Here is a 23699-nt window from a genome sequence, read left to right as displayed (position 1 = left end):
GCATGGTGGTCCATCTCCCACTGTGCAAGAGCGCGCACTTGATCTCCAGTCCAGAATGTCTCTCTGGCTTCCCTCCATGCTGTCTGTTTGTGTCTGTTTCTGCTGCTTAAGGGCGGCGCCCGATCACTTCCTGCTTTTTGTACCTGCTGTGGGTCACACCCCTTGTGCGTCCTCAGCCTATTGCTGTCTGTCACCTGGTATATAGCTCAGCTGCTCCCATCTATTCCTGCCTGAGCATAGTGTTTCATTCAGTGTGTGCTTGCACTCTGAAGGTGCCAGGTCCCGTTCTGTGTTCTCTTGTCTGCCTATCCTGGAGGCTGTATTTCCAGGCCTGTCTGAACACGCTCCTAGCCTGTTCCTCCTGCCTTCTAGGGGCCGATTACCTAGACCCGTTCCTGTATCTTGTCTGACCTGTCTGAACACGCTCCTAGCCTGTTCCTCCCGCCTTCTAGGGGCTGATTACCTAGACCCGCTCCTGTATCTTGTCTGTCCTGTCTGAACACGCTCCTTGCCTGTTCGTCCCGCCTCTCTGGGGGCCGTATTCCCAGACCCGCTCCTGTATTCCGCTGCAGTGTCGGTCTCCTCCGTACACTCAGTTCCAGTCTGAACTCTCTCCTATCCTTTACCTGTTTTGCCTCTATGTCCGTTCCCTTCCTTTTTCTGCAGAGTCTGAACTCGTACCTAACTCCTGCTTGTTGTCTCTGTACTCCCGTTTGTGAGTTTGTGGTCCACTCGCTACTTCTCTGCTAGTACTCTGTGGGTGTCTGGCTCTGCCTTTCCCTTCCTGTCTGTTCCGTGTGAACAGAGCCCTGTCCCCCCTACTCAGCCTAGCCTGCTCTGACTCCTTTGCTCACCGCTCCGGCGGTTCTAGCCTGCTCTGACTCCTTTGCTCACCGCTCCGGCGGTTCTAGCCTGCTCTTACTCCTTTGCTCACCGCTCCGGCGGTTCTAGTCTGCTCTGACTCCTTTGCTTACCTCTCCGGCGGTTCTAGCCTGCTCTGACTCCTTGCTCACTGCTCCGCAGCCTTGCTCCGCTCTGACCCTTTTGCTCACTGCTCCGGCAGCCTTGCTCCGCTCTGACCCTTTTGCTCACTGCTCCGGCAGTCCTGTCCTGCCCTGCTTCTGCCCGCTGCTCCGGCAGTCCTGTCCTGCCCTGCTTCTGCCCGCTGCTCCGGCAGTCCTGTCCTGCCCTGCTTCTGCCCGCTGCTCCGGCAGTCCTGCCCTGCTTCTGCCCGCTGCTCCGGCAGTCCTGTCCTGCCCTGCTTCTGCCCGCTGCTCCGGCAGTCCTGTCCTGCCCTGCTTCTGCCCGCTGCTCCGGCAGTCCTGTCCTGCCCTGCTTCTGCCCGCTGCTCCGGCAGTCCTGTCCTGCCCTGCTTCTGCCCGCTGCTCCGGCAGTCCTGTCCTGCCCTGCTTGTGCCCGCTGCTCCTGCAGCCCCGTCCTGCTCTGTTCTTGCCCACCGCTTCGGGCGTTCCCTCTCTGCTGTGGTTGTCTACCGCATCTGCGGTTCTGTGACCCAGTCTGTACTGGGTCTTAACCTTTCTGTGCTCCAGCCCGTCCTTTCGGCCAGTACCTCCCTGCCTGCATACTCGCCTGTATCCACCCATCTGCATACCTGCCGTGTTTGCTTACATCCACCAGTCTGTGCCAGCCTAACCTGCCTGTTCCTGAGTCCCAGTGTGTACTGGGTCTTATCCCGCCTGTGTTCCTACCTGCTAGTGCCTCCCTGTCTGCACTCTAGCTGCGCTTGCCTTTACCCGCCTGCCTGCATACCAGTCGTGCCTGCCTATACCCTCCAGTATGTGCGCCAGCCTAACCAGCCTGTTCCAGTAATCCCTGTGTGGGTCAACCCCCGTGTCCGGAGTTTGACCTGGAGTAGCACCTGGTCCCTCTGCCCGGTTTCTCCCTGGTGCACTGGCGTCGTATGCCGTCGTGCCATCTTGGTCGGATCGGCCAGATACTTAGTTACGCCCCTCCAGGCACTCTCCGGTTCATGGTCCAGTGGAACCACAACACCCGCACACGCCAGTCAGTCCGGGCGTGTGCATAACAGCATGCTCAGGCCATGGTTCCCGTTGAGCCCCACGGCCTTCGCTCTCTGAGAAGTTTTCCAGCGAATACATGCATTAAAAATAAATAAATAATTTTTTTTTTTTTTTTTCTCAGCTGAGTTCCAGGCGAATTACGCACCCGTCCAGATGGATCTATCTGCTCTCGTTCCTGCGGATCCGCCACGTTACTATGGGGATCCAAGACAAAGTCGTACATTTGTGGAGCAATGCATGCTACACTTCAAGTTCTACCCTCTATGTTTTCCCACCGATCGGGTTAAGGTGGCATTCATTATGTCTTACCTGGTGGGTGATGCCTTAGAATGGATCAACCCCCTATATGAAACACAGGATCCGATCCTCCTGGACCTAATGGCCTTCCTGGTGGCCTTTCTAATGGTCTTCGATGATCCTAACCCGGAGGCTCCTGCTGAAGCTTCACCTCCCAATATCCCGGAGCAGCCCCGATGGGTAATGTGTGTGGGTAGCGCAATAGTCCTCCAGCCCAATGAGACTACTGTCCACCCAGAATCTTCACAGGGTGACTACGCTTTCCGGAATACATCTCCCAACCTCAAGAGGCAGTCCAGACGTGCTAGACGTAGAGGCAAGCCGTCACGCCAGGGTCTGTCCTCCCTGAGACCTCCTGACCCCAACCTTGAAGTCCCTACTGAAGCTTCATCTCCCTGTATCCCGGAGAAGCCCCAACGGGTAATGTGCGTGGGTAGTGCTCCGGTTCTCCTGCCCGAAGAGACTTCTGCCCATCCAGACTCCACACAGGAGAACTTCCTGCACCCGGCATCAGATGCTTCACCCACTTTAACCGGTGTGCATGTCCAAGGATGCTCCAAAGCTGTGGATACCTCTGTGTCTGTGCACCTCTACTACCTGGCGGAGGACCCCCTGTTGCCTCCTGAATCCTCCGGGATACCACTCGATGACAAATGGAGAGAGACTTCTCTACACTCGGTACTCAATATTTTGTCCGCTTCGTCCTGTGAGCCTGACAATCGGTACCCCAAAGTGGTAGTTACCTCCGAGTCTCTACACCCCTCCGACCAGGCGGAGGACCTCCAGTTGTCTCCAGAACCCTTCGGGGTGCTACCTGGTAGCGAAAGGACAGAGACTCTCCTATACTCTGTACCTGATACCTCGCTCGCTTCGTCCAGTGAGTCCAACCTAGTGTACTCCGAAGCAGAGGTTACTCCCGAGTCTCTACACCCCTCCGACCAGGCGGAGGACCTCCAGTTGTCTCCAGAACCCTTCGGGGTGCTACCTGGTAGTGAAAGGACAGAGACTCTCCTTTACTCTGTACCTGATACCTCGCTCACTTCGTCCAGTGAGTCCAACCTAGTGTACTCTGAAGCAGAGGTTACCCGTGAGTCTCTACACCCTTCTGACCAGGCGGAGGACCGCCAGTTGTCTCCAGAACCCTTCGGGGTGCCACCTGGTGGTGAATGGACAGAGACTTTCCTATACTCGGTACCCGATACCTCGCCTGCTTCGTCCAGTGAGTCCGACCTAGTGTACTCTGAAGTAGATGTTTTCTCTGAGCCTCTGCACTCTTCTGACCCGGCGGAGGACCTCCAGTTGTTTCCTGAATCCTCCGGGGTACCACCAGATAACAAAGAGACAGTGACTTTTCCTCATTATGTACCTGATAACCCGTCTATTTCTTCCTGTGAGCTTGACAAGATGTACCTCGAAGCAGAGATTACCCCCAAGTCTCTGTCCCCCTCCAACCCGGTGAAGGACTTCCAGTTGTCTCCTGTACCCTCTGGGGTGCCACCTGAAAATATGTGGAGAGAGACTTCCTTGTGTGCTGTTCCTGGTACTCCACCCGTTTCGTCTGTTGCTGAGGATGGCTGGATAGGAGGTAGCATCCTAGCTAACCAGATGAGATCAGTTTTTCCTGTGGACAGTGGTAGTGATCTCCTTGAAGTGAACGACTGGTCCTCGAATTCCCTGCGGAAGATTCTGGCAGGCCTGAAGAAGAGGGGGCGTAAGGGGGGGGGTACTGTAACATACCTGGCGGCGTCCTTGCATGGTGGTCCATCTCCCACTGTGCAAGAGCGCGCACTTGATCTCCAGTCCAGAATGTCTCTCTGGCTTCCCTCCATGCTGTCTGTTTGTGTCTGTTTCTGCTGCTTAAGGGCGGCGCCCGATCACTTCCTGCTTTTTGTACCTGCTGTGGGTCACACCCCTTGTGCGTCCTCAGCCTATTGCTGTCTGTCACCTGGTATATAGCTCAGCTGCTCCCATCTATTCCTGCCTGAGCATAGTGTTTCATTCAGTGTGTGCTTGCACTCTGAAGGTGCCAGGTCCCGTTCTGTGTTCTCTTGTCTGCCTATCCTGGAGGCTGTATTTCCAGGCCTGTCTGAACACGCTCCTAGCCTGTTCCTCCTGCCTTCTAGGGGCCGATTACCTAGACCCGTTCCTGTATCTTGTCTGACCTGTCTGAACACGCTCCTAGCCTGTTCCTCCCGCCTTCTAGGGGCTGATTACCTAGACCCGCTCCTGTATCTTGTCTGTCCTGTCTGAACACGCTCCTTGCCTGTTCGTCCCGCCTCTCTGGGGGCCGTATTCCCAGACCCGCTCCTGTATTCCGCTGCAGTGTCGGTCTCCTCCGTACACTCAGTTCCAGTCTGAACTCTCTCCTATCCTTTACCTGTTTTGCCTCTATGTCCGTTCCCTTCCTTTTTCTGCAGAGTCTGAACTCGTACCTAACTCCTGCTTGTTGTCTCTGTACTCCCGTTTGTGAGTTTGTGGTCCACTCGCTACTTCTCTGCTAGTACCCTGTGGGTGTCTGGCTCTGCCTTTCCCTTCCTGTCTGTTCCGTGTGAACAGAGCCCTGTCCCCCCTACTCAGCCTAGCCTGCTCTGACTCCTTTGCTCACCGCTCCGGCGGTTCTAGCCTGCTCTGACTCCTTTGCTCACCGCTCCGGCGGTTCTAGCCTGCTCTTACTCCTTTGCTCACCGCTCCGGCGGTTCTAGTCTGCTCTGACTCCTTTGCTTACCTCTCCGGCCGTTCTAGCCTGCTCTGACTCCTTGCTCACTGCTCCGCAGCCTTGCTCCGCTCTGACCCTTTTGCTCACTGCTCCGGCAGCCTTGCTCCGCTCTGACCCTTTTGCTCACTGCTCCGGCAGTCCTGTCCTGCCCTGCTTCTGCCCGCTGCTCCGGCAGTCCTGTCCTGCCCTGCTTCTGCCCGCTGCTCCGGCAGTCCTGTCCTGCCCTGCTTCTGCCCGCTGCTCCGGCAGTCCTGCCCTGCTTCTGCCCGCTGCTCCGGCAGTCCTGTCCTGCCCTGCTTCTGCCCGCTGCTCCGGCAGTCCTGTCCTGCCCTGCTTCTGCCCGCTGCTCCGGCAGTCCTGTCCTGCCCTGCTTCTGCCCGCTGCTCCGGCAGTCCTGTCCTGCCCTGCTTCTGCCTGCTGCTCCGGCAGTCCTGTCCTGCCCTGCTTGTGCCCGCTGCTCCTGCAGCCCCGTCCTGCTCTGTTCTTGCCCACCGCTTCGGGCGTTCCCTCTCTGCTGTGGTTGTCTACCGCATCTGCGGTTCTGTGACCCAGTCTGTACTGGGTCTTAACCTTTCTGTGCTCCAGCCCGTCCTTTCGGCCAGTACCTCCCTGCCTGCATACTCGCCTGTATCCACCCATCTGCATACCTGCCGTGTTTGCTTACATCCACCAGTCTGTGCCAGCCTAACCTGCCTGTTCCTGAGTCCCAGTGTGTACTGGGTCTTATCCCGCCTGTGTTCCTACCTGCTAGTGCCTCCCTGTCTGCACTCTAGCTGCGCTTGCCTTTACCCGCCTGCCTGCATACCAGTCGTGCCTGCCTATACCCTCCAGTCTGTGCGCCAGCCTAACCAGCCTGTTCCAGTAATCCCTGTGTGGGTCAACCCCCGTGTCCGGAGTTTGACCTGGAGTAGCACCTGGTCCCTCTGCCCGGTTTCTCCCTGGTGCACTGGCGTCGTATGCCGTCGTGCCATCTTGGTCGGATCGGCCAGATACTTAGTTACGCCCCTCCAGGCACTCTCCGGTTCATGGTCCAGTGGAACCACAACACCCGCACACGCCAGTCAGTCCGGGCGTGTGCATAACAACCACTACTGTCCTCCTCTGCTGCAATTAAGAACTTATCCATTAATTAATATCCTGTTCTTTGGTACTGCCTATGTCGCATTCAATACAGTCCAACCATCATCATTGCCTGCATAATCTACATTGTACAGGTCACTGTCTTCCACAAAGCCAGTACAGTCCTGCTCTGCAGGTTTCACGCAAGAAAGCAGTCTTTTAAATATCGTACCAATCTTGCTGTGGCACTGCCTCTTACCAGTTGCCTAGTCTTGTTACTATTACTAATATACAATAATTATGACTAAATAGGTCACTGCCTCCTACAAGATCAATAAACTCCTCTCCTGCTGCTGTGATCTTTACCATTATCTAAATCCATACTGGATGTTCTCTCCTTGAACACTTCGTGGCATTGCTCTGTCATATGAAGCCCTGTAGTTACTATTATAACTATATCAGTGGGCAGGTAATTACCCCTCACGAGGTTACCCTACTCATCTAATGCTACTGTACTCTTCCATGACATAATGCTGCTCTCTGATTACATAACAAAAACCTGCTGACAGATTCCATTTAAGAACCTAAAGCACCAGGTGAGGCATAACATTTACAATCCTATTACACCCGGGCACTAGTACCGGATGGGTCTAACCAGGGCCGGCATCAGCACCCGGCGCACCCGGGCAAATGCCGGGGCCCTGAGCAGGCAGAGGGGCCCACTGGCGGTCGCGCACCCCGCTGGGCTATGGACGGAGGAGAGCGGTGTCAGCGCCCACCCTTCTCTCCCGCTTGCTCAGGGCCCCGGCAGCTGGATACTTACCTCTCCCCGTGCCTCCGCAGATCAGCTGTCTTCCTGCTCTGCGCTCCCTGTGACGTCTCAGGTCAGAGGGCGCGGTGACGTCTTTACACCGCGCCCTCCCCTGAGCCATCACAGGGAGCGCTGAGCGGGAAGACGCCGACAACGCTGGAGTTCGGACCCGAGCAGCGGGCAGCAGGTAGCAGGTAGCAGGTGAGGAGAAGGGAGGTGAGTATTTGATTTTTTTTTTTTAATGTATGGAGGCATGGGGCAGTATAAAGAGAAGGGCGGGGGGCATCCTGCATGGGGCATTATAAAGAGAGGGGGGACATCCTGCATGGGGCATTATAAAGAGAGGGGGGGACATCCTGCATGGGGCATTATAAAGAGGAGGGGTGACAGCCTGCATGGGGCATTATAAGGAGGGGAACAGCCTGCATGGGGCATTATAAAGAGGGGGGGGACATCCTGCATGGGGCATTATAAAGAGGAGGGGTGACATCCTGCATGGGGCATTATAAAGAGGAGGGGTGACAGCCTGCATGGGGCATTATAAGGTGGGGAACAGCCTGCATGGGGCATTATAAAGGGGGGGGGCAGCCTGTATGGGGCATTATATGGGGACCGGTATCCTGTATGGAGCGTTATATGGGGGCCAGTATTCCGTATGGGGGCCAGTATTCCGTATGGAGCCTTATATGGGGGCCAGTATTCCGTATGGAGCCTTATATGGGGGCCAGTATTCCGTATGGAGCCTTATATGGGGGCCAGTATTCCGTATGGGGGTCAGTATTCCGTATGGAGCCTTATATGGGGGCCAGTATTCCGTATGGAGCCTTATATGGGGGCCAGTATTCCGCATGGAGCCTTATATGGGGGTCAGTATTCCGCATGGAACCTTATATGGGGGTCAGTATTCTGCATGGAGCCTTATATGGGGGCCAGTATTCCGTATGGGGCCTTATATGGGGGCCAGTATTTCTTATGGGGCCTTATATGGGGGCCAGTATTCCGTATGAAGCGTTATATGGGGGCCAGTATTCCGTATGGGGCCTTATATGGGGGCCAGTATTTCTTATGGGGCCTTATATGGGGGCCAGTATTCCGTATGAAGCGTTATATGGGGGCCAGTATTCCGTATGGAGCCTTATATGGGGGACACTATTCTGTGTGGAGCGATTCACCGGTTTCTGAGCTATTGTGGAATTTACAATAGATATCACTCATGTAATGTAAGAAGTGAAATCTTTGCATTGTACTATATATATTTCTCTGCGGTATCTCTGCATCATGAATCGTGGTATGTGTTAAAGGGGCCCACTGAGACTCTTTCGCCCGGGGCCCAGAAAAACCTGGAGCCGGCCCTGGGTCTAACTGCCCTGATTGTCAATTGAGAAAACATCATAAATCACATTATATTATAAATAGCATGTAGCAGTGAGACTCAGAAGTTTCAAGTTTCTTTAAGGTGTTCTATGTAGTTTATTCATTACTTTTCTACTCACCGTTAAAAGTATATAAGAAAATGCTGAAAAGTATAGCAACTTTTCAGCAGCAGAGGATAAAAATAATTCAAGTTTCAACACATAGAAAAGCCTGTTTCATCAAAGAGCCTGGCAATCCGGAGAAACGCAAGAAAAGCAATGTGATGGGAATGTGACTGCAGGGTGCAGCTAAAAAGCCAATGAAAATCTACTTTCTGTTGTATTCTGGTGTCTCTCTGTCTACTTATACCTCAATGTTCCCAAAGTATTCCCCCACAGGTACACGAAGATATGACAGATGTGACAGATAGCAAAATGACAGCCGGATAGGGAGATACACCAGATAATGTTGGCATGAAGCAGACAAGAAGTCTGTTGTGTCCAGATACATAGTGGATCACAGCGGATGAGTCCAATCACCACCATCACAGACTACAATAAGAGCTCCGCACCTATCCTAAAGGTCTTCTCAGTGCGTAGATTCTTTCATGTGTCCTTGTCTGACATGAGATAGTGCCGCACACCGCTCTACGTTGTCTGGGCTGCATTGATTAAAGTAGCAATTCTATTGTCAAGAGCTCCGATGGGAGCCCTGTACTAATGCAGCCGCGGAGAGACACCGATAAGAAGCAAACAGACTTTACATATTGCAATGTGTCCCTTCTGCTGCGCTCTACTGGACATTTATCACTACAGAGACACGTCCTCAGCCGCCTGCCGGAAAAATACAAATGAACTATTTTAGCTGCGGCGATGAAAGTTAAAAAGCTGCAAAATAGGGAATAATTTAATCTAATGTATAAAAGAGGAGGAAAGAGAGAGGAGGCTGTAGAAAATAGGAAATATCTATCTCCTATCAATCAATACATTATTTCTTCAAATTGGCCAATTCATGAAAACGCACCAACCACAATCAGGTGTACCTTTCTTTGATGGGACCCTAAACTTAATATTTTTCAGATATGTCTTTCCCACTCCTCCAAAAGCTGGTAAATGTAAAGGGCAGGTAGGAACCATCCCTAATAAAAAACAGCCTTAAGCTGAAGGGAGGATTGCAGTCAAATCTATCTTCCCATCTATCTCTCTACCCATATATATAAAAAAAAACATATACCCATATATATATATATATATATATATATATATATATATATATATATATATACAGCATATATATATAGCCATCCCATATCTATTATCTATCTATCTATCTATTAATCTATTTATCTATCTATCTATCTATCTATCCAATATCTATCTGTCTACAGGGTGGGCCATTTATATGGATACACCTAAATTAAATGGGAATGGTTGGTGATATCAACTTCCTGTTTGTGGCACATAAGTATATGGGAGGGGAAAAACTTTTACAGATGGGTGGTGACCATGGCGGCCATTTTGGATCCAACTTTATTCTTTTCAATGGGAAGAGGGTCATGTGACACATGAAACTTATTGAGAATTTCATAAGAAAAACAATGGTGTGCTTGGTTTTAACATAACTTTATTCTTTCATGAGTTTTTTACAAGTTTATGACCACTTATAAAATTTGTTCAAAGTGCTGCCCATTGTGTTGGATTGTCAATGCAACCCTCTTCTCCCACTCTTGACACACTAATAGCAACACCACAGAAGAAATGCTAGCATAGGCTTCCAGTATCCGTTCTTTCAGACGCTGCACATCTCGTATCTTGATTGTATGGTGTGGTATATGGGTTACAAAGATAGTGGGGCCATTCTTCATCAATAGAAACCTCAATGCCACTGGATATCTGAAATTGCTACATGATGACGTGTTGCCCTCTTTATGCACTGAAGATGGCACATTCCCTGAGTTTTTCCAACAAGATGGTGCACCACCACATTATGGGTGTCAGGTCCGAGCATTCCTACATGAACAGTTTCCTGGAAAGTGGATTGGTCATCGTGGGCCAGTTGAATGGCCACCAAGGTCTCCCGATCTGACCCTCTTAGACTTTTATCTTTGGGGTCATCTGAAGGCAATTGTCTAAGCCAGGGGTCTCAAACTCAGCTGGGCATATGGGCCGCACACGGAAAAAATTTAATTTGGGGGGCCGCATTCTTTGCATGACAAAGTAACATTTTTAGTGATACCATTTTTTTTCTATACACCTTTTGAGCTCGTCCTCATCTTGTAGTAATGCCCCTTCCTGGTCCTCATCTTGTAGTAATGGGGCATCTATTTATCTAGCTATGTATGTATCTATCTATCAATCTATCTATCTATATATCTATCTGTCTATCCCATATCTATCTATCTATCTATCTATCTATCTATCTATCTATCTATCTATCAATCTATCTATCTACCCAATATCTATCGATCCCATATCTATCTATCTATTTATCTAGCTATGTATCTATGTATCTATCTATTTTAAGGCGGCGGTGTTCACACCGTGCAGTAACTGAGGCAGTGACCCAAGCAAGTCCAACATAAACAGCTTTTATTCAGCAACTCACGGGTAAACAGAAAGTCCTCCGGTTCGCAGCCGGGTTAACATGAGTCCATAAACAACGGTTGCCGGGGACAACGGCCATGCCGGGGCCGCTCAGAGCCTGACAGGTGCAGAGCCTTCCTAGGCGGTGGTTCAGCCACACTCAGTCCTGCTGAGCTTTCCTGCTGTGCTCCTAGCAGGTTGCAACATAGAACAACACTAATAGTTAGTGCAGGAGTTTTAAAGGACCTGTGGCAAGAGCCACTGGAAACACGGGTTGGAGGGAGGAGGCTGCTTCACTGCCTCCTGTGACCTCCTCCAAGAAATGAAGGCCCTGCCGGGTTTTACTTAATCTGCCTTAGCCAGGTAGTCTGACCAGGTCATTGCTCACCTTCATTCCTGCATTGCAGCCGCAGCTGTGTGTGTGACTGCAATGCACTCCAATGGATTTAATAGGTCTCTGTACACATTCTGGGGGATATATAACGTCCCTCGTATACGGTCCTGGTCACTGCTTCACATATCCCCCCCCTCTGTTCAAACTTGTGGGGTTGAACATTTGCCACCTTACAGCGTGCCCGGGACAGGGCATCCGCATTTGCTTGCAACTTCCCAGGGCGATGTTCTACAGAGAAACTGAAATTTTGCAGTGACAGGAACCACCTGGCGACTCGCGCATTCCTCTCCTTGGCATTCCTCATCCATACCAAGGGTGAGTGGTCCATCACCAAGCGGAACTGACGCCCGAGTAAATAATAGCGTAGTGATTCCAAGGCCCACTTAATAGCCAAACACTCCTTCTCTACCACGCTATAGTTTTTCTCTGCCGGGACAAGTTTTCTACTCAAGTAGGTGACCGGGTGCTCTTCACCATTCACTTTTTGTGACAATACCGTGCCTAGGCCTACCTCTGAGGCATCTGTCTGTACAAAGAAGGTTTCATTGAAGTTGGGGCTAATGAGGACCGGCTGTCCACACAGGGCCAACTTCATGGACTGAAAAGCTTCTTCTGCCTGAGGGTTCCACCGAACCATTACCGATTTTTTTCCCTTCAAGAGATCGGTCAGGGCTGCCGTCCACCCAGCAAAATTAGGTATAAACCGGCGGTAATACCCAAGGATGCCAAGGAACGCCCTCACCTGTTTTGTACTTGACGGTTTAGGCCAGTTTTTTATAGCCTCAACTTTATTGATTTGGGGCTTGATAGCTCCTCGGCCTATCACATACCCCAAATATCGGGCTTCCTCTAGCCCTATCGCACATTTTTTTGAGTTTGACCCTGCGGCTCTGGGAGAATCCAGCACCGCTTGTACCCGTGATAGGTGCGTATGCCAGTTGGTGCTAAAGATGATAATATCATCTAGATACGCGGACGCGTACTCCTGATGAGGTTTGAGCACTATGTCCATCAACCTCTGAAATGTAGCCGGGGCCCCATGTAACCCAAAAGGTAAGACCACATAGTGGTATAGACCCTCTGGAGTTACGAAGGCGGTCTTTTCCTTCGCCGAATCTGTGAGAGGTACCTGCCAGTAACCCTTGGTGAGATCGAGCGTGGTAAAGTACTGGGCCTGCCCCAGTCTCTCAATCAGCTCGTCCACCCGGGGCATTGGATAAAGGTCGAACTTTGACACTTCATTCAATTTCCGGAAATCGTTACAGAAGCGTAATGATCCGCCTGGTTTTGGAATTAGTACGATGGGGCTGGCCCACTCACTCCGTGATTCCTCTATGATGCCTAACTGAAGCATTTGTTTTACCTCAGCCGTGATGGCTTGCCTCTGGGCCTCGGGTACCTGGTACGGTCTTATTCGTACCCGTACCCCAGGCTCGGTGACAATGTCATGTTGGATAACCGTAGTCCTACCTGATAGCTCTGAGAATACATCGGTATTGTGCTGCACCAGCGAGCGAGCCTCCCGTCGCTGCTGTTTAGTGAGGGCATCACTTATCCTGACCTCCCCCTCGGATGCTTCCCTGGCTGAAGGTGGAGAATTCTCTGGTGATATGCCCGGGGTGACGCCTGTAACTAAACACTCTCGATCTTTCCAAGGCTTTAGCAGGTTTACATGGTAAAGCTGCTCAGGTTTCCTCCTTCCGGGCTGATACACCCGGTAATTTACCTCCCCCACTTTTTCTCGAATCTCATATGGTCCTTGCCACTTGGCCATGAACTTACTCTCGGCTGTGGGTACCAGTACTAACACCCGATCACCCTTGTTAAAAGTTCTGACTCTGGCTCTTTTATTATATGTGCGCCTTTGAGCTGCCTGGGCATCTAACAGATGCTCTTTCACGATGGGCATGACCGCCGCGATCCGGTCCTGCATACTAGCCACGTGTTCAATTATACTCCAATGCGGAGTTGGCTCTTGTTCCCATGTCTCTTTGGCTACGTCCAACAGACCCCTAGGGTGTCTGCCGTACAATAACTCAAAGGGAGAGAACCCTGTGGAAGCCTGGGGTACCTCACAGACGGCGAACATCAAATAGGGTAACAACATGTCCCAATCCCTTCAATCCTTAGAAACCATCTTTTTTAACATGGACTTGAGGGTTTTATTGAACCGTTCTACTAGCCCGTCGGTTTGAGGGTGGTACACCGAGGTGCGCAATTGTTTAATTTTTAGCAATTTGCATAGTTCCCTTGTCACTTTGGACATAAAGGGGGTCCCCTGATCCGTCAGGATCTCCTTGGGTAGTCCAAGGCGACAGAACATGGCAAACAGCTCCCGTGCAATCAGTTTTGCCGAGGTGTGGCGTAGTGGTATAACTTCCGGGTACCGAGTGGCATAGTCGACGACTACCTGTATATTTTGGTGTCCACGGGTGGATTTTACAATGGGTCCAACCAAATCCATTGCAATCCATTCAAAAGTCACCTCTATCACTGGCAGAGGTACCAATGGGCTACGGAAGCTTGCAGTGGGTGAGGTCAACTGACATTCGGGGCAGGATTCGCAATACCTTTTGACTTCCGCGTAAACCCCAGGCCAAAAGAAACGCTGTAAGATATGGTCTAGCGTCTTTTTCACCCCTAAGTGTCCACCCAGCAGGTGTGAGTGTGCCATCTCCAGAATTTCTCGACGGTACGACTGAGGTGCCACTAACTGTTCTACAACCTCGTCCCTGATCTTATCTGTCCTGTAGAGTAACGCACCGTTGATTACCATGCGTGGAAATACAGTACTGCACCGGGCTGTTGAGCTACGCTATTTATCTCTAACACCCTTTCCCGCGCCTGAGTCAGGGTGGGATCCCATAGCTGAGCTGTCCCAAACGTGCCCCGGGACACTTTCAGCTCAGGAATCGATGGGGTCTCCTCGACCTCTCCTGCCAACACCTCTAAAGGAAACCTATCGGGGTCACACTCTGTCCCTAGGTTGGATACCCCTACGGCAGGTTCATCGGGCACAGCGTCTGAAATACATTTTACCGGGGGAGAGTGGATTTTGTTTTTCCACAGAGTCCAGAACAGGGGCAAGTCTCTTCCCAACACAGTCCCATAGGGAAGGGTTTTTACCACTCCCACCACATGTTTTATGTCTCCACATGGCGTGGACAAAACTATCTCTGCAGTTGGGTACTCTCGGAGGTCCCCATGGATACACACAACCCCGACTGGCCGTCCACTGAAGTTGTCTCCTGCCACCAGCGACCCATGTACCAGAGTTACGAGGCTCCCTGAGTCGAGCAGGGCCTCCGTGGGGTACCCATTAACCAGTACCTGGCATAGTTGGAGTTCACTGTCCCGGGATTCAGTGCTCGCTGTGCAGATGGTCTGGGCGTACATTGAGACCCAGCGGCTATATCCGCAGTCCATGGGTTCCGTAGTCAGGGGACAATTAGCAACCACATGTCCCGGCCCCTGACACTACCAGCACCTAAGGGTGGAGGTACTGTTAGGTCTTATGGCAGTTTGGGAGGGAACCAGTCTCCTGCCGCTCTCACTCCGGGGTTCCCCTTCAGCACGGGCACGGTGCTGACTGTCCCCAGCAGAGGGACGCAACCCCTTTCCCGACTCCTGGGTTGGCAGGGATCGGCGTGACAGCCGAGAGGGGGCGGAGTCTCGAATGAAGTCCTGAGTAGCCGAGTAGCTCTCGACCAAACTGACCACCTGGTCGAGGGTGCCGGGGTCCCCTTGCCCCACCCAATGTTGGATAGCGACTGGCAGAGTCCTCACCAGCCGGTCAACCACCACCCTCTCCACTATCTGGGCTGGGGACAAAGTCTCAGGTTGGAGCCACCTCTTTACCAGCTGCAGGAGGTCATAAGCCTGAGACTGGGCAGGTCGGGTCTCCACATAGGCCCACGAAAACACACGCTGGGCCCTCACGTATGTATTGACCCCCAGCCGGGCAAGGATCTCACCTTTGAGCCTCTGGTAGTCCCGGGCGTTCTCCTGACTGAGGTCTAAACAGGCCTTCTGGGCATCGCCAACCAAAAACAGAGCCACCACCTCCACCCACTGGTCGGCTGGTAGGTTTTCCTGCTCTGCTGTGCGTTCATAGATGGTAAGGAAGGCTTCCACGTCGTCCTCCGGTCCCATCTTCCTCAACGCTGATCGAACCTTGTCCCGGGCGTCTCGACGTTCCGGGGCTGATGCGGTCAGTGTCTCCCGCAGGGCAGCAATCTGTTGCATCATCAGTTCATTTGTTTTTTGCTGCTGCTGGTACAGTAGCTGCTGCTGCTGATTATGCTGCTGTTCCCGCTCCTGCTGTTGCCGTTGGAGACTCAGGTGCTGCTCCTGCTGTTGCCGCTGAGACTGCAGCAACTGCTGCTGGGCGAGTGCGAGCTGCTTTAATAGTTCCTCCATTTTGTCCATGGGGTGGAACTGAAAGGTGGCAGGCCGGATTGTGGTCATGCAGCGGCCGGTGGGGTATGCCTCAGTCACTATGCCCGCATTCTCCACCAAGCTGTAAGGCGGCGGTGTACACACCGTGCAGTAACTGAGGCAGTGACCCAAGCAAGTCCAACATAAACAGCTTTTATTCAGCAACTCACGGGTAAACAGAAAGTCCTCCGGTTCGCAGCCGGGTTAACATGAGTCCATAAACAACGGTTGCCGGGGACAACGGCCACGCCGGGGCCGTTCAGAGCCTGACAGGTGCAGAGCCTTCCTAGGCGGTGGTTCAGCCACACTCAGTCCTGCTGAGCTTTCCTGCTGTGCTCCTAGCAGGTTGCAACATAGAACAACACTAAACCTTAGTGCAGGAGTTTTAAAGGACCTGTGGCAAGAGCCACTGGAAACCCGGGTTGGAGGGAGGAGGCCGCCCCACTGCCTCCTGTGACCTCCTCCAAGAAATGAAGGCCCTGCCGGGTTTTACTTACTCTGCCTTAGCCAGGTAGTCTGACCAGGTCATTGCTCACCTTCATTCCTGCATTGCAGCCGCAGCTGTGTGTGTGACTGCAATGCACTCCAATGTATTTAATTGGTCTCTGTACACATTCTGGGGGATATATATTACATCCCTCGTATACGATCCCGGTCACTGCCTCACACTATCTATCTACCCAATATCTATCTATCCCATATCTATCTATCTATCTATCTATCTATCTATCTATCTATCTATCTATCCATACTGTCTGCTAGAAATCCAATAAAAGTGTCATTTGCTTCCCTGATTAGGTGGAATCGGTAAGCCAAATATCAGGATGAGCAGCAATAACAGGAGGTTTTGCTGCTGTGGAGTTCAGTAGGTCAGGCAACTCATGGAACAACAGAGATGGATAAGCCAGTTGACATCTGCAGCTTTGTGGTACGGTGTAGTTGAATTTATTGGACATCACGAAGGAATGGAGAGGACACTGCACACTAGAGATAGATAAGTGAACAGGCACATTGGAACAGCAGAGTCGTGTAGACAGGCACTTTGAAGTAGAAGAGCTGACTGTGCGGATAACATTTTAGAACAGCAGAGCGGAGACGGAAGTCAGACACCTGGTTGAAGCAAATCTCAATGTGTGGGCAGCATAAAAAAACAGCAGAGATGAGTCGGCAGGCAGGCTTCTTGGAGTAGCAAAGCCGAATGCTCTGACAACACCGAGGAACAGCAGAGCTAAGTCAACAGAAGGGGCATAGACATGTGGCAGAAGCATTGGCTAATTAGCTGAATACTCAGGCAGTGAGCAGCAGTTTGAATGGACCCAAAGTGGCCAAGGGAGATGACATCAGAGGTATAGGCTGGGTAATCATATTAACTGGATGCACCCATAGGCAGTAGGAAGACGCATGGATCAGTGCTGGAGCCAGGACAGGTGAGTAAAAAAATCTGTGTCTATTTTATTTTATCCATTGCAGACTTCTTTCACATTGGTGTTATATTGTATTAGTGGATGTTATAATTGAATATAATATTTTTAATCCTAATATAATTTTATGAGAAAAACAACCTGAGGCCGGGAAAGAAGATGATGGAAAGACTCTATAAATCATGGAGCTGATCACCATCTACCTGTATGTAATAGTTTCTGTTTTATGTGATGAAATCCTCACAAATGGTATTAGCCATTATGAAACCGCACCTTACAATAATGTCTGTCATTTATCTCTGTGTAATTAAGAGGCTCCCGAGGCACAATAGTGACATAAGTCTATAGGAGGGAAATTACTACCACTATTAGAAACCAGCCGTCACAACACAGCAAGTAACCACAGGGCTATCCAAAATCTTGTATTTATGTAGCTGCAAAATAAAGAAAACTGTCTATTATCTATCTTCATATCTATTTAACTATCTATTATCTATCTATATATCTATTATTGAATTATCAATTTGCTATCAATCTATTTACATACTTACCTATCGATCTATCTCTTATTTATCTATTAATCTATCTACCTAGAAAAAGAAAAAAATGGATCAGCACTGTTTAGTCCTATTTTGGATATATACTATTTATCTGTATACAGTGCATTGTGAAAGTATTTGGCTCCCTTGAACTTTTCTACCTTTTGCCACATTTCTGGCTTCAAACATAAAGATATAAAATTCTAATTTTTTTGGGAAGAATCAATAACAAGTGGGACACAATCGTGAAGTGGAACGAAATTTATTGGAAATTTTAAACTTTTTTAACAAATTAAAAACTGAAAAGTGGGGCGTGCAATATTATTCGGCCCCCTGGAGTTAATACTTTGTAGCGCCACCTTTCTCTGTGATTACAGCTGCAAGTCGCTTGGGGTATGTCTCTATCAGTTTTGCACATCGAGAGGCTGAAATTCTTGCCCATTCTTCCTTGCAAAACAGCTCGAGCTCAGTGAGGTTGGATGGAGGGCGTTTGTGAACAGCAGTTTTCTGCTCTTTCCACAGATTCTCGATTGGATTTAGGTCTGGACTTTGACTTGGCCATTCTAACACCTGGATACGTTTATTTTTTAACCATTCCATTGTAGATTTTGCTTTATGTTTGGGATCATTGTCTTGTTGGAAGATAAATCTCCGTCTCAGTCTCAGGTCTTTTGCAGACTCCAACAGGTTTTCTTCCAGAATGGTCCTGTATTTGGCTCTGTCCATCTTCCCATCCATTTTAACCATCTTCCCTGTCCCTGCTGAAGAAAAGCAGGCCCAAACCATGATGTTGCCACCACCATGTTTGACAGTGGGGATGGTGTTTTGAGGTTGATGAGTTGTGTTGCTTTTACGCCAAACATATCGTTTTGCATTGTGGCCAAAAAGTTAGATTTTGGTTTCATCTGACCAGAGCACCTTATTCCACATGTTTGGTGTGTCTCCCAGGTGGCTTGTGGCAAACTTGAAATGCGACTTTTTATCGATATCTTTGAGAAATGGCTTTCTTCTTGCCACTCTTCCATAAAGGCCAGATTTGTGCACTGTACGATTGATTGTTGTCCTATGGACAGACTCTCCCACCTCAGCTGTAATTCTCTGCAGTTCATCCAGAGTGATCATGGGCCTTTTGGCTACATCTCTGATCAGTCTTCTCCTTGTTCGAGATGAAAGTTTAGAGGGACGGCAGGGTCTTGGTAGATTTGCAGTGGTCTAATACTTCTTCCATTTCAATATGATCGCTTGCACAGTGCTCCTTGTATCTAAATCCAGCTTTAAACTTCGCCACAACAGTATCTCTGACTTGCCTGGTGTGTTCCTTGGTCTTCATGATGCTCTCTGCACTTGAAACAGAACCCTGAGACTATCACAGAGCAGGTGCATTTATACGGAGACTTGATTACACACAGGCGGATTCTATTTATCATTACCAGTCATTTTGGACAACATTAGATCATTCAAAGATACTCACTAGTGTTGAGCCACCCCCGTAGTGTTCGGCTTCGGTTCGGTTCGTCGAACACCGGGATGTTCGTGGAACTGTTCGTCGAACACCTTAGAACACTGTCGAACACCGTCGAACACCGTTAAAACCAATGGCAGGCAAACAAAAACACATAGAAAACACCTTCAAAGGTGTCCAAAAGCTGACAAACTGCTCAGAAGACACTCTCTTTAAAAAAGTCGGCCGGCAATTCAGCATCGGTACCCGACAATTTAGAACAGAAAGAATAGAGCATCACACATAGATTAGATAGCTAGAAACATGTAAGTCACATATATAAGAAGTACAGTGACAGTGTTGGTTACTGTACTTGTCATTTAGTGTTAAAGGATTTATTAAAAAAAATAATAGTGTTTTCATGCACCGTCTCTTTAAAATAGCCGGCCGGCAATTCAGCATCGGTACCCGACAATTTAGAACAGAAAGAATAGAGCATCACACATAGATTAGATAGATAGAAACATGTCAGTCACATATATAATAAGTGCAGTGATAGTGTTGATTACTGTACTAGTCATTTAGTGTTAAAATAAAGGATTTATTTAAAAAAAAATTGGCATGGGGTTCCCCGTAATTTTAGTCTCTAGCAGAGGTTAAGCTGATAGCTGGGGCAGATGTTCGAAGCCTGGGAAGGGGGTAATACCCACGGAGCTTCCCAGGCTACTAATATCAGCCCCCAGCTGCATACCTAGCCTTTACTAGCTATTAAAATGGGGGACCCAAAAAAAATGACGTGGGGTCCCCCCTATTTTAATAGTTAGCAAAGGCTAGGCAGACAGCTGGGGGCTGATATTAATAGCCCAGGAAGGGTGCCATGAATATTGACCCCCTCCCAGGCTAGAAACACCAGCTGTCAGCCGCCACAGAAATGGCGCATCCATAGGATGTGCCAATTCTGGCACTTAGCCTCGCTCTTCCCACTGCCCTGTAGCGGTGGCAGTGGGGTAATAGGGCTGGGGTTGATGTCAGCTTATAATGCCAGCTGACATCAAGTCCAGGTTAGTAATGGAGAGGCGTCTATAAGACACCCCCATTACTAACCCCATAGTCAAAGATAAAAAAAACACAAACACCCAGAATAAAGTCCTTTAATTGAAATAAACACACAATCCTTTCATGTTCTAAATTAAACCATACTTACCGTCACGCCCATCTCATCTCTGAACTAAACTAGGGCTGGACACTTTCAAAGTTTGCCCAATTTTTCGGACTGACTGACCTTCATTTCTTAAAGTAATGATGGCCACTCGTTTTTCTTTACTTAGCTGCTTTTTTCTTGCCATAACACAAATTCTAACAGTCTACTCTGTAGGACTATCAGCTGTGTATCTACCTGACTTCTGCACAACACAACTGTGAAGTGAAAACCATTTCCAGTGACTACCTCTTGAAGCTCATCAAGAGAATGCCAAGAGTGTGCAAAGCAGTCATCAAAGCAAAAGGTGGCTACTTTGAAGAACCTAGAATATAAGACATATTTTCAGTTGTTTCACACTTTTTTGTTAAGTATATAATTCCACCTGTGTTAATTCATGGTTTTGATGCCTTCAGTGTGAATGTACAATTTTCATAGTCATGAAATACAGGTGATGCATATCCAGCAGTAGCACCTGTATAATGTATGTACATCAGTAGCATCTGGATAATGTATATGGACTGCTGTATATACATTATACAGGTGATACTGCTGTTTATACAGTACATTATACAGGTGCTACTACTGTATCACCTACATAACATATACACTGTGTGCAGAATTATTAGGCAACTTGTATTTTAGAGGATTATATTTATTATTGATCAACAACTATGTTCTCAATCAACCCAAAAGACTCATAAATATCCAAACTTTATATTTTTGGAAGTTGGAGTGTTTATTTTTTAGATTTGGTTATCTTAGGAGGATATCTGTTTGTGCAGGTAACTATTACTGTGCCGAATTATTAGGCAACTTAATAAAAAACAAATATAATCCCATGTCACTTGTTTATTTTCACCAGGTAAACCAATATCAATGCACAAAATTTAGAAATAAACATTTCTGACATTCAAAAACAAAAACAAAAAAAATTAGTGATCAATATAGCCACCTTTCTTTATGATGACACTCAACAACCTTCCATCCATAGATTCTGTCAGTTGCTTGATCTGTTTTCGATCAACATCAACATTGCGTGCAGCAGCCACCACAGCCTCCCAGACACTCTTCCGAGAGGTGTACTGTTTTCCCTCCCTGTAGATCTCACATTTTATGATGGACCACAGGTTCTTTATGGGGTTCAGATCAGGTGAACAAGGGGGCCATGTCATTATTTTTTCTTCTTTTAGACCTTTACTGGCCAGCCACGCTGTAGAGTAGTTGGATGCATGTGATGGAGCATTGTCCTGCATGAAAATCATGTTTTTCTTGAACGATACCGACATTTTCCTGTACCACTGCTTGAAGAAGTTGTCTTCCAGAAACTGGCAGTAGGTCTGGGAGTTGAGCTTCACTCCATCCTCAACCCAAAAAGGTCCCACAAGTTCATCTTTGATGATACAAGCCCATACCAGTACCCCACCTCCACCTTGCTGGCGTCTGAGTCGTAGTCGAGCTCTCTGTCCTTTACTGATCCAGCCTCTGGCCCATCCATCTGGCCTATCAATAGTCACTCTCATTTCATCAGTCCATAAAACCTTTGAAAAATCAGTCTTAAGATATTTCTTGGCCCATTCTTGACGTTTTATTTTATGTTTCTTGTTCAAATGTTGTCGTTTTTCAGCCTTCCTTACCTTGGCCATGTCCCTGAGTATCACACACCTTGTGCTTTTTGATACTCCAGTAACGTTGCAGCTCTGAAATATGGCAAAACTGGTGGCGAATGGCAATTTGGCAGCTTCACGCTTCATTTTCCTCAATTCATGGGCAGTTATTTTGCGCCTTTTTTGTCCAACACTCTTCTTGCGACCCTGTTGGCTATTTACCATGAAACGCTTGATTGTTCGGTGATCACGCTTCAAAAGTTTGAAAATTTCAAGATTGCTGCATCCCTCTGCAAGACATCTCACAATTTTGGACTTTTCAGAGCCCATCAAATCTCTCTTCTGACCTATTTTGCCAAAGGAAAGGAAATTGCTTAATAATTAAGCACACCTTATATATGGTGTTGATGTCATTAGTCAACACCCCTCCTCATTACAGATATGCACATCACCAGATTTACTTAATTGGTAGTTGGCTCTCAAGCCTATGCAGCTTGGAGTAGGACAACATGTATAAAAAGTATCTTGTGATCAAAATACTCATTTGCCTAATAATTCGGCACACAGTGTATACAGCAGTCCATATACATTATATAGGTGATACTGCAATTATACACACGAGTAGCACCTATATGATGTCTATACAGCAGTCAATATACATGTTACTGGTATAACTGACTGCTGTATATACAGTGGTGGCCAAAAGTATTGGCACCCCTGCAATTCTGTCAGATAATACTCAGTTTCTTCCTGAAAATGATTGCAATCACAAATTCTTTGGTCTTATTATCTTCATTTAATTTGCTTGCAAGGAAAAAACACAAAAGAGAATGAAGCAAAAATCGAATCATGGATCATTTCACACAAAACTCCAAAAATGGGCCAGACAAAAGTATTGGCACCCTCAGCCTAATACTTGGTTGCACAACCTTTAGCTAAAATAACTGCGAACAACCGCTTCCGGTAACCATCAATGAGTTTCTTACAATGCTCTGCTGGAATTGTAGACCATTCTTCTTTGGCAAACTGCTCCAGATCCCTGATATTTGAAGGGTGCCTTCTCCAAACTGCCATTTTGAGAGCTCTCCACAGGTGTTCTATGGGATTCAGGTCTGGACTCATTGCTGGCCACCTTAGAAGTCTCCAGTGCTTTCTCTCAAACCATGTTATAGTGCTTTTGGAAGTGTGTTTTGGGTCATTGTCCTGCTGGAAGACCCATGACCTCTGAGGGAGACCCAGTTTTCTCACACTGGGCCCTACATTATGCTGCAAAATTTGTTGGTAGTCTTCAGACTTCATAATGCCATGCACACGGTCAAGCAGTCCAGTGCCAGAGGCAGTAAAGCGACCCCAAAACATCAGGGAACCTCCGCCATGTTTGACTGTAGGGACCGTGTTCTTTTCTTTGAATGCCTCTTTTTTTTTCCTTTACACTCTATGTTGATGCTTTTTCCCAAAAAGCTCTACTTTTGTCTCATCTGACCAGAGGACATTCTTCCAAAACGTTTTAGGCTTTCTCAGGTAAGTTTTGGCAAACTCCAGCCTGGCTTTTTTATGTCTCGGGGTAAGAAGTGGGGTCTTCCTGGGTATCCTACCATACAGTTCCTTTTCATTCAGATGCCGACGGATAGTACGGGTTGACACTGTTGTACCCTCAGACTGCAGGGCAGCTTGAACTTGTTTGGATGTTAGTCGAGGTTCTTTATCCACCATCCGCACAATCTTGCGTTGAAATCTCTCGTCAATTTTTATTTTCAGTCCACATCTAGGGAGGTTAGCCACAGTGCCATGGGCTTTAAACT

Source organism: Phyllobates terribilis, unplaced genomic scaffold, assembly GCF_046119375.1.
Source record: "Phyllobates terribilis strain yellow unplaced genomic scaffold, ASM4611937v1 Scaffold_2__4_contigs__length_985480577, whole genome shotgun sequence".
NCBI lineage: Eukaryota > Metazoa > Chordata > Amphibia > Anura > Dendrobatidae > Phyllobates > Phyllobates terribilis.
The sequence above is the reverse complement of the archived record's forward strand: the minus strand, read 5'-3'. Positions refer to the sequence as shown.